This window comes from Tympanuchus pallidicinctus, unplaced genomic scaffold, assembly GCF_026119805.1.
Source record: "Tympanuchus pallidicinctus isolate F22 unplaced genomic scaffold, pur_lepc_1.0 scaffold23, whole genome shotgun sequence".
Classification (NCBI taxonomy): Eukaryota; Metazoa; Chordata; class Aves; order Galliformes; family Phasianidae; genus Tympanuchus; species Tympanuchus pallidicinctus.
The window spans coordinates 2,278,356-2,287,897 of NW_026294740.1; the positions used below are offsets into that span (position 1 = coordinate 2,278,356).

Here is a 9,542-nt window from a genome sequence, read left to right on the forward strand (position 1 = left end):
GTATTCAGCTGGCAGCTTACAGGGGCTAAAAACCCAGGATCTGTAGATCCAAAGTCTATCGTTTACGCTAGAGGTAGAAAGATTCACAAGGCTGCATGTGGCATGCTAAATCTTCACAGAGCAAAGCAAGCGAAAACAAGAATGGAAAATGCATTCTTCACAGCAAGCAGCTCCATAATGCTGCCCGTCCTGCCTGGAGCAGCACTGACTTCTCACCTTCCTGAGGGATCCAAGCAGAAAGCACTCAGAAGCTTCAGGAATTGACTCCTGGCTTGTCCTGGCAGGACACATCTCCTGGTCACATCATAGGGACTGCAGACCCTTTCACAGAACCTGCTTGGCTCCACCAGGTGCAGGGGCCGGGAGGAGATAAAGGAGGAAGCAGCAGCTGTTGGAAGGGCTTGGGGAATGGAGGAAGGTGTGCTGTGGCAGCTCTGTGGGAAAGCTGCTCAGAGTGCCTGTGGGTGGCTCTGGCAGAGGGCTGAGCATCTCCGGAGGTAGGACATGGTGGAGGCTTGCTTGAAGATGAGAAGAGGAACACGTGAGATGAGAGGCAGTGTGCTCTAAAGGGTTTTTCTGGCTGGTTATTTCGTGTGGAAGTCCTTCTGCCTTCGTGTGAGTGTTTGGAGGTGCTGCTCTCCTGATAAGCTGAACACCTGGCTGGCTGAGAGCTCCTTACAGGGAATTGTGGTATGGAGTTATTGCATAGGCTTAGTGCTCACCGTATAACGAAAGGTTGTGTAAGGAGAGTTCTCCAGCAGAAAGAAAAAAAAACCACCACCAGATTTTAAATTCATTCCTCTCTTATGGTTTTTAAGTCCTTTAATTAGCTCCTCTTGGTTACAGAAGTGCTGTGGTTCATAATGCCCCAGTGGCTTTGTAGGCAATCGAATAGTCCTTAAACATCAGTAAGTTTTATTTTAAAACTTAAGTCAGTGTTTAGCTTGAATTGGTATAAAAGTGAGCTGTCAGCTTCCATTTGTCAATGGGAATACTGTTGTGGCAAATGCTATTAAAAAAGGCATGTGAATTAAATTCTGCATTAAATGGAGTTAGGGTAATATACTGATCTAGAGACATTATTTTCAGTCTGGGCAGCGATAATGAAGGATGCTGGGAAGTTCTAATGCAAGAAGTGTTAGTAGGGATAATAGAATTCTCTAGTAGATCTATTTTTATCCTGTTATAAATTAGCATGTTATACTGACAAACGGAACCATGGGATGTCATGGAAAAACATCCCCGCTGCTTGTTTACAGCAGGGAAAAACCTGAGGGTCTTCCAAACTGGTTATTAATTAGAAATGTTTTATTTCATCAGGGATTTACATACTGTCAAAGCTTCTCAAGCCTTGGAAATGAGAAACTGTGGATGGCAGCAGTGGATTCTTCTGGAAGTCCTGCAGGGTTGGCTGCATGCTCCCTGGCTGGCAGAGGTGAGCAGCTTTCCTCCTTGCTATGGTTGCACCCTGTGTGCTGAAGATGCTGTGTGTTGGTGGCCAATGTGTTGTGATAAGAGTGAGCTGTGAGAAGAAACTGTGGATACTGAGGAGCAGATGCTCAGGGCTTTTGATGTTTCTAGCCTGGTGCTGGGGATTGGTTCTCACTAGCATTTGAGATGCGTGAGATAGAATCATAGAGTCGTTAAGGATGGAAAAGATGTCCAAGATTAATTAGTTCAACCATCCACCTACCACCACTACTGCCCATTAAGACATGACCTTAAATACCACATCTCCACCATTCTTGGACGCCTCCAGGGACGGTGACTGCACCACCTCCCTGGGCAGCCTGGTTTAATACATCACCACTCCTTCTGAGAAGAAATTATTCTTAATATCCAAACCTGGACCTGCCCTGGTGAAACTTGAGGCCATCACTTCTCACCCTATCGCTGTTACCTGGGAGCAGAGACCAACACCTGCCTCGCCACATCCTGTCAGAGAGCTGTAGAGAGAAATAAGGTCACCTCTGAGCCTCCTCTTCTCCAGACTGACCCATCCCACTTCCCTCAGCTGCTGCCTGTAAGACTTGTGTTCCCTATATGCATCTTCTGCTTGGGATCCTGTCTTTATGGGGTGCCTCCATTTCCAGGATGTGTCTCCAATCTTTATCTGAGCATATGTCCCTTCTGTGCTGAGGATGAGATGAGGACAGACCTGTCCTGGTGCAACAGGCTGGCTGTGCTGCCACTGGAAAGAGTGGCTGATAAACTGTTGATGGATTGCCATGAGAGCTCTGCACATAGCAATAGGCTTTGCTGGCAGGTCTGCTGAAAACTAGGCTTCCCTGAAGAGTGAAGGCAGGTGGGATGGAGCCCATAGGAAAACAGGGAGATGACAGTGGGTCACTGTCCTGCTGCCAACTCCAGGTAAGGTAGGAGAAGACCTGATGGAAACAGTTGGGTTTCTCCTACTTCTGCTGGTGGTGAGGAGCCTCTCGGTTAACTGTGGGACATCAGTACCCTGGAGGTGATCTCTGCACTGCTGGTAGCCTGGTGCTGGCCAGCCTCCAGCTAACATCACGGACTTAACCTGTTACTCATCAGCATTTTAATTGTTACAGTTCTTACCACATGCCTCAACTATTTCATAAACGCTGTCTCTAAATCCCTTGAACATGTTTAAAATAATTCCTCAGGCATGCATGGACAAGGCTGCCCGCATTCCTCCTCCTCCTACATAATGCTGCTGAAGCCTGGGATGGCTACGACTGAATGTATTTATACCACAAAATCTCTTCTGCGTTGCCTGGGATTTGAGTCATGTAATTCATGTGAGCTTCCCAAAAGGCTGAAGCACCCAGCAGGGCTTAGCGGCCGCTCCTGGGGTTTGCAGCAGAAGGCTTTTCGCAATGTGCTGCACCTACACATGTATCTCAAAGTAGTGGCAGGCAGAAATAGCTCTTGGACTATGACTTGAGAAAAATCCCTTTGATGTGACGCTTTGCACGTATTCAGGAACCTGCTACTCTCTTACTTGGGACTGTGGCAGATGCTGATGCGTTCCCTCCTCTGCCCTGCTTGATTGATGAAGGCTACAGCTCCCCAGGGGCTCCCAGCATGGTCCTGGTGCTCAGGGCTCGGTCCTGCTTTGTTCAGCTGGTGACTTCACATGGCGACAGATGGCCTTTGTGCTCTGACCCTCTTCCTTCTCTGACCAGTGGCTTCTAAGTGCCATTCATCTTCCTCTGGGCTTGACAGTAGAGAGTAAACAGACGCACCCCAGAGAGGAGATTTTTCCCCATCTTGTTTTGGGATGTTTTGGAAAAAACGAGCATCCTGTGATACCAAAATCAGCAAGTCTTGGCTCCAAGATCCCACGAGCATCATAGCAGACATACTTTCAGCTGTATTCCACCTCCACTGCCCTTGGCATCTGTCACTTTTGGTAGCCAGGGCAAGAGGGGCTGCACCTCTGAGGTAGTTTATCGTTTTCCCTGAGGAGAAGCCTGGGGTCAGGGCATGTCCCGCCAACATGGGAGAAATTCCAGCTGAGCCTACCTGTGGCATCATGCTGAACTAGAGTGGCAAATGATGGTATTTAGGTCCCAAGGAAGCTTGTTGCTCTCTGTGGGTGTTTTCTGGTTGTGTGTGGTTTAAGGGAGAACTCAAGGGACCAGTAACGAGGCAGCAAGGCACAACATGTGCTGAAGGACAAAATAAGGGAGATTATAGCTCTTAGCTGTGCTATAACATGTCCATCAGCTGGTCTTGGGAAAATGGCAGTGTGCCCCATTCAGATGTAGAGCTGTGTTGTAGACAGGAAATGTCTTCCTGCAAACAGTGCAGGAAACTATGACAGATGAAGAAGTTCAATTTAGTGTGGATTGAAGAGAATTGAGCAAATTGATCTTAGCTAGGGCTCATAGAGTGGTGTCTTCAGTTAGCTGTGTACAAGGCCAGGTGCCTGCAGGTAGCAGACTTACTGCAACCCTAAGTGAGGGCATCTGCTATCTGCAGGGCAGCATCTGTATCATGTAACTCTTTGCTCTCCTGTTTGCTGGCATATATAAAATCAGGAGCTTTTATTTTTTTAAATGGCTGGATCCCAGATTTGCATGTCAAAGGAACTGTCTAAGTGGAGCTTAAAGAGCTTTCAAGAGGGCATCTGGTCCAGCCCACAACACATACATGATCAGCTCCATCTCTATCAGACTAAGAGACTTTTGTGTCATTTATTCTTTCTGAGTTTCAGTGGTGGGAGCTTCAAGGTTCCTTTGGGAGCTGTGCAGCTGAGCATTCTGTCTTCCTCTCCTGGGTCCAGGGCAGTGATCCCCAATGGGTGGGAAGCTGTGCTGTGGTTGGGGAGCTCTGTGGGGCTGAGGCTGCCCCTTGTGTCCCCCATGTGTGCCAACAGTGCTAATTTCTTGTAGAAGGGGCTGGAGAACAGCCCTGCCCTCCTAGGAGAACCTGCACCTGTACTGGGCATAGGAGCTGTGATAAGCGCCTTCAGTGCTGTGCAAGTGGGAAAGGGGGGACTTCCCCTCTGTGAATAATTAGTTTTCCATGTCTGCAGCTCCAAAAGGTGGAGGGAGCATCCTCATCCCAAGAGCAAGTCCCAGGGCAGAATGCTGGTTGTAGGGTGTGCTGACGAGGCAGTTTGTAATGCAACGTATTCAGAGTAACATGTATTACATAGGATGAATATTTTTAACAAAGCCATCACCTGATGCAAAACTGAATGCCTTGGAGAGATACAGGTGCATTCTCTTGGCAGAACTGGCTTATCCAGTGAGCCCATAATCATGCCAAAAACTAAAGACAGCCTTGATTTGACACCTCCACCAAAAGCGGGGTTTGCAGTGGCTTGCACTTGGTTGCACGTTAGCCTGTAAGTTCCTGGTAGTTTTTAATGTGCTTTTCTACTGTGCTGGCATCACTGCTAATTGTGCTGTAGTTCTGCAGGTCACTCATTTTGCCCTTCTAAACGTTGGAATTAAGATGCTGCAATTGAATCCCTTAGGACTTCTTGAAGACTTGGGAAACAGAAAATAAAATTTAAGCCCAGAGGTCCTCATCTGTTGGGGTTTTTTTGGGGAGGACTCTGGGGGATCACTGCACAGATTTGATAGGGTTTGGTGTTGTGGTCTCTCCTTACCCTCTGTTACACAGCAACTAAAGCTAGATCACCCTAACCGTGCTCCTGCCTGGCCGTGAAGTTTGTGACTCCATCCATGACCGTGCTGTGGGAAAGAGAATGCAAAATGATGAGTGATTGCACCCAACTGTCGATAAAATGATAGCAAAAAAGCCATCATAGTTTCCCAGCCACTGAAATTCAGGTTACAAATGATAAAGCAAGGCCGATGCCATGAACCTATTTCAAGCAAGGCCTTACTCCTAATGCAGGCTGAATTTAAGAAATTGTACCGTACGATCGCTCCATTTCCATAGCAAAAGGGCTTACACTGAACGCGTTGCCTTATGGGGGACTCCTTGCATCCTTAACGCCTTGCTATTTGATAGTTTTGTGCTTTGCAGGACCCTGGAGATGAGAGAACCAATATTGCTGCGAAGGTTATTCCTAGCACAGGAGCAGTTAAGAATCTGTCTGCACACAAATGACGAATTATTGTAATCTGAACAAAGAATGGGGCAGTAAAGATCACACCGGTTGGAAACTTTAAAGGGACTAGAGGCAGAAAGATGAAAAGATGAATGAAAAAAGATTCTTAATGCTTACAAATGCAGAAATGTGGCTAATGGGTACGAATGACAAACACTTAAGAAGCGGACTTGAATAACAGTTGCTAAGATTCTCTGGCTTGTTGCAGCACTGCTGGGGTGTGCTTAGGGCAGCATTTGGATCCTGAAATAGTGCCTGATGCTCCTTCTGCTGTGAAATCAGAAGGAAAACATTCCTGTGTGGTGCGTTTCTAATGTTTTCCTAATGCCATTTTATCAGCCTGGCTTCCAGCTTAAAGTATCACTTGAGTGCATGGTGGGGCAGAACGCTGCTGCAGGAATTGGGTTTGTTGGATCGTGAGAGCACAGTGCTCCTTTCTGTCCTTGAAACCTCCCCGTGTCATTCTGCACCCATGTCCTGAGGATGGCAGGATTTCACCTGAGCAATCTTTGAGCCAGGTAGCACAGTTTCAGGACAGGCGATGGTCTGACATCTCACACCACACCCAGAGAACTCCCACCTGATGAAGCAGCCAGACAGGAGCAGGTATACCTGCTAGCAGAGCTTGGGGAGCACCCAAAGTATTCTGGTGGAAAGGTTTTGGCTGAGGAAATTCGGGCCCAGCTTCCAAAGTTTGCTTTGTTTTGGTGTGAAACATGGATTTGTGTTACAGTTGCAGTAGGCTTGCTTGGTGCTTTGCCCACTATTAATCAAACCTTGCAGAGGCCGGCCTTGGTGCAAGCTTGGCAGCAGGACCTGTGCCTGGGCATGTTTACCTTGGCTTTGCATTTCATCGTGGACCTCTATTTGTGGGCAGTAAATCAAATGCATGATAAGTTTACAGAGGATCTGGACTGCGTCTAATAGATGCCATTACACTGCTTGTTCAAAGCTGTGTGTGTGACAAGGTCAGCTCATAAAAATAGCATAAATTTCATATTTTCTTGACTCCCACAGAGGACTGCGGGAGGGAGAGACGTAGGGATTGCTGCAGTGCGTGGAGCATAGTGATCTCTGCAGTTCATCCATAATCCATCAGAAATCTGTCATCTTTCCAAAGTTACTGTTTTATAAGCTGCAAACTTAACGGTCACCTCTGTCCTGATGGTACAGCACACTCCACATCCCCTTAATGGGAGTTCTGGGCCCTGGTGTTGCTCAGTGGCTCAGAGCCACTGCTGGGCAGAGGTGCAGCACCTCCTGCTTTGGGCACCTTGTGGCTTTGAGCTGGTGCTCGTTAGGGGCTGCTGGGGGGAAGGAATGGACCCTTGCTTCCTTCTGTCCAAACCTCAGCTTACTGAACCACAACCCACTATTGATTTCCCAGTGATGCCCTGTTTGTTCCTCCAGATGTAACCTAGAGCTGGGTTATGTTAAACCACAAGCGAATCTCTAGTTGGCTTCTGCAGCACCTGGCTCAGGTTTGGGTGGGTTTGGTATACCCATCTTTCAGCACGTGCTGCTTGGCTGCACTACCTTCCCCAGTAATATCATCCCAAGGACTGGACACTCTTGATGCAAAAATAACCTGCAGTCAGTTGCTCTGTCCCACTTCCATAATACTGTTTCTCCTGTTTTCTCCTCCTGCTGCTACTGCCACTTGTTAAAAACCTGCGATTGTTTTTCTGCCAGCAGCTCTGGCTGTCTGCTGACACCTCAAAATATAGAGAAAACCTTTGCTATCAGCTCCTGGAGACAGACTTCTGAGGCAACACGCCAAGCACATGTTTCTGGTGATGCAATGGTCAGTGATAGTGCTGCTGAGCAGTGGTTACAGTGATGATAGAAGAGACAAGCAATTTTTACAGCACCTGACATACTCCAGTGCTGTTCAAGTGTGGCTGCAGAAATCCCCATGTCTGTTTCTTGCACTGACAGTAATGGAGTCCTAACACTGTTGCTCTTTTAACAACAGAGCAGAAAAATGTGCATATCGTTTTTCCTACAAGTTCTGGCTTAAGAGAAGGATGTGGAGATGCAATAAAGATAGGAGCCAGCTACCCATCTTTGGGAAATGACATCTGTATCCACTGCAAAATCCTTCTGTTCTGGAAGCAGCCTGGCTGCTGCCTTGGTTTCCGTTTGCCACACGTCCTGCAATCCAGAGCAGGTCTGAAGATCTGCAGTTCAATGTGAGACACAGAAAAGAGCTGTGCTTTTGCTATTCCAGCCACAGTGAATAATCAGCAGAGCTTCCTGATGAAGTATTGGAACTGCTGAGTACAGCAAACAGAGGTTCACCCCCCTTCTCAGGACAGTGCAGCTCCTGAGGTCCCACAGGGCCCATAATGTGGCTGGTGGTGTTCAGATGATACCAGCATTTCTCACATAGTATGGAGAAGTTCTGGGCTCTTTAGAAGATCAAGGACATACTTCGTTGTCCATTGCAGCAGTAAGCCAGCCAACAGACACTTTGCCTTGACATGGCAATGTTTAAGGGGGGGGACTATGTCTGCCAAGTGCTAAGTTGTCTTCCTGTTTTAGATAAGTACAATAAATAAAACTCTTCTTGATCTCTACTGTCATATGCTAATTTTCTTGCCCTTTAATCAGGCAGGTTTTATTCTGGCACTTGACTGGGGCTTTGGGTTGTAATTCAGAATGGGGAAAAAAAAAAAGACAAGAATTGTGTAAGACATGGAGGCTGATGTTAAACAGGCACAGAGTGCTTGGAGAGTGATTAGTGCCTTTCTGTTGTGATATTGAAGTGGTCCTCCAGTGATAAATCAAGCCTGGTGCTCAGACTGCCAATATCCATTTGGGGCAATTTGCTCTCAGTTTACAGCTCTGTGGTGGTTCCTTTCTGCTAGGATTCCTTTTAGGATGAGAGGAACTGTCACCTGGGTCGGGCTGTCTTTTTGGGACAAGAGGAACACAGTGAGTACATTTGCTGGAGCTGTTTGTGCAGAGCTGTTGGAGGTCCCCTGCTTCTAGGTGTCCTTGAGTTAAGCATACCAAGGCTTACAGTCTGGGTTAGAAGACCAGCTATGAAATCAAATGCATTCTAATACGTTGACTGCCACTGTTTATCTGTTTAGATTTTATGTTGAGGGATATGATTTACTGAGAACCATTGGTGACAGGTGGATGGTTGGACTGGATGATTTTGTAGATCTTTTCCAACCTTGGTGTTTCTGTGGTTCTGTCCTCATGGATACCCTTGGTAGAGGATCAGATTGATGCTAACTGAGGGAACCTCTATTCATCCAGCACTCAGCACTGGGGGGTGCAATAGGCAGCCCTGTTAGCAGACAGTGGATGCAAAGTACCAAACCAGAGAGGATGCGTTGATGCTGGCGTGTGACAGAGCTGCTGATCTGCAGCAGATGGAGGTATCTGTGGGACTGAATCACCAGGAGGGCACCAGGTCCTGCTGCACTGCCACATCTGAAGCATCCCAACAGCTATCCGTTGTGGTGGTGTGGATGGGGCTTGATGTAGGTGAGTTAATCTCCCTATTCACAGCAATGCACAGCTGCCAGTGCACTGAAGACACACCACTACATCTCAAAACGATTCTTACGAAAGGAGAAACAGAGAGGAGAAGCTGTCAGACCCATTTCAGTGCGTGGCTGCTGTGGGGCGAGCAGAGGGAACATCTCGAAGGCTTCAAGGAATGGGGGAGAGCAGAGATCCATTGCCATAGCCACTCATCCCAGCTATGTTTGGCACTCTTGAGAAATGCCTGTGTACACACCTTCAATACTTCCAGGCACATCGAACAAATGCGTTCAAATAACTCCTCTGATTAAAAGTGTCATTACTCCAGGTTAGGTCTGCAAACGCATGTACGCCGTGCTGGGGTGAAAGGAGGGGCAGATTCCTCACATTTAAACCTGCCCTGAGTTCAGTGAGAGATATAAATAGCTCTCCAAATACTTGAGCAATTCGCGTTCTGCTTTCTGAAGGCAAAAAG

The 9,542-nt window shown here is 47.4% G+C and overlaps 1 long non-coding RNA gene across 2 annotated transcripts; it reads left to right on the forward strand.

The window, feature by feature from the left end:
* Positions 1-410: 410 nt before the first annotated feature.
* LOC128083256 (uncharacterized) lies at positions 411-7,966 on the forward strand. Of its 2 annotated transcripts, none has more exons than XR_008208000.1 (3): positions 411-497; positions 1,321-1,435; positions 5,482-7,966. It is a non-coding gene; the product is annotated as an uncharacterized LOC128083256 (long non-coding RNA). The 2 variants fall into 2 exon arrangements; XR_008208001.1 differs by having other exon boundaries at positions 419-615.
* Positions 7,967-9,542: the final 1,576 nt, after the last annotated feature.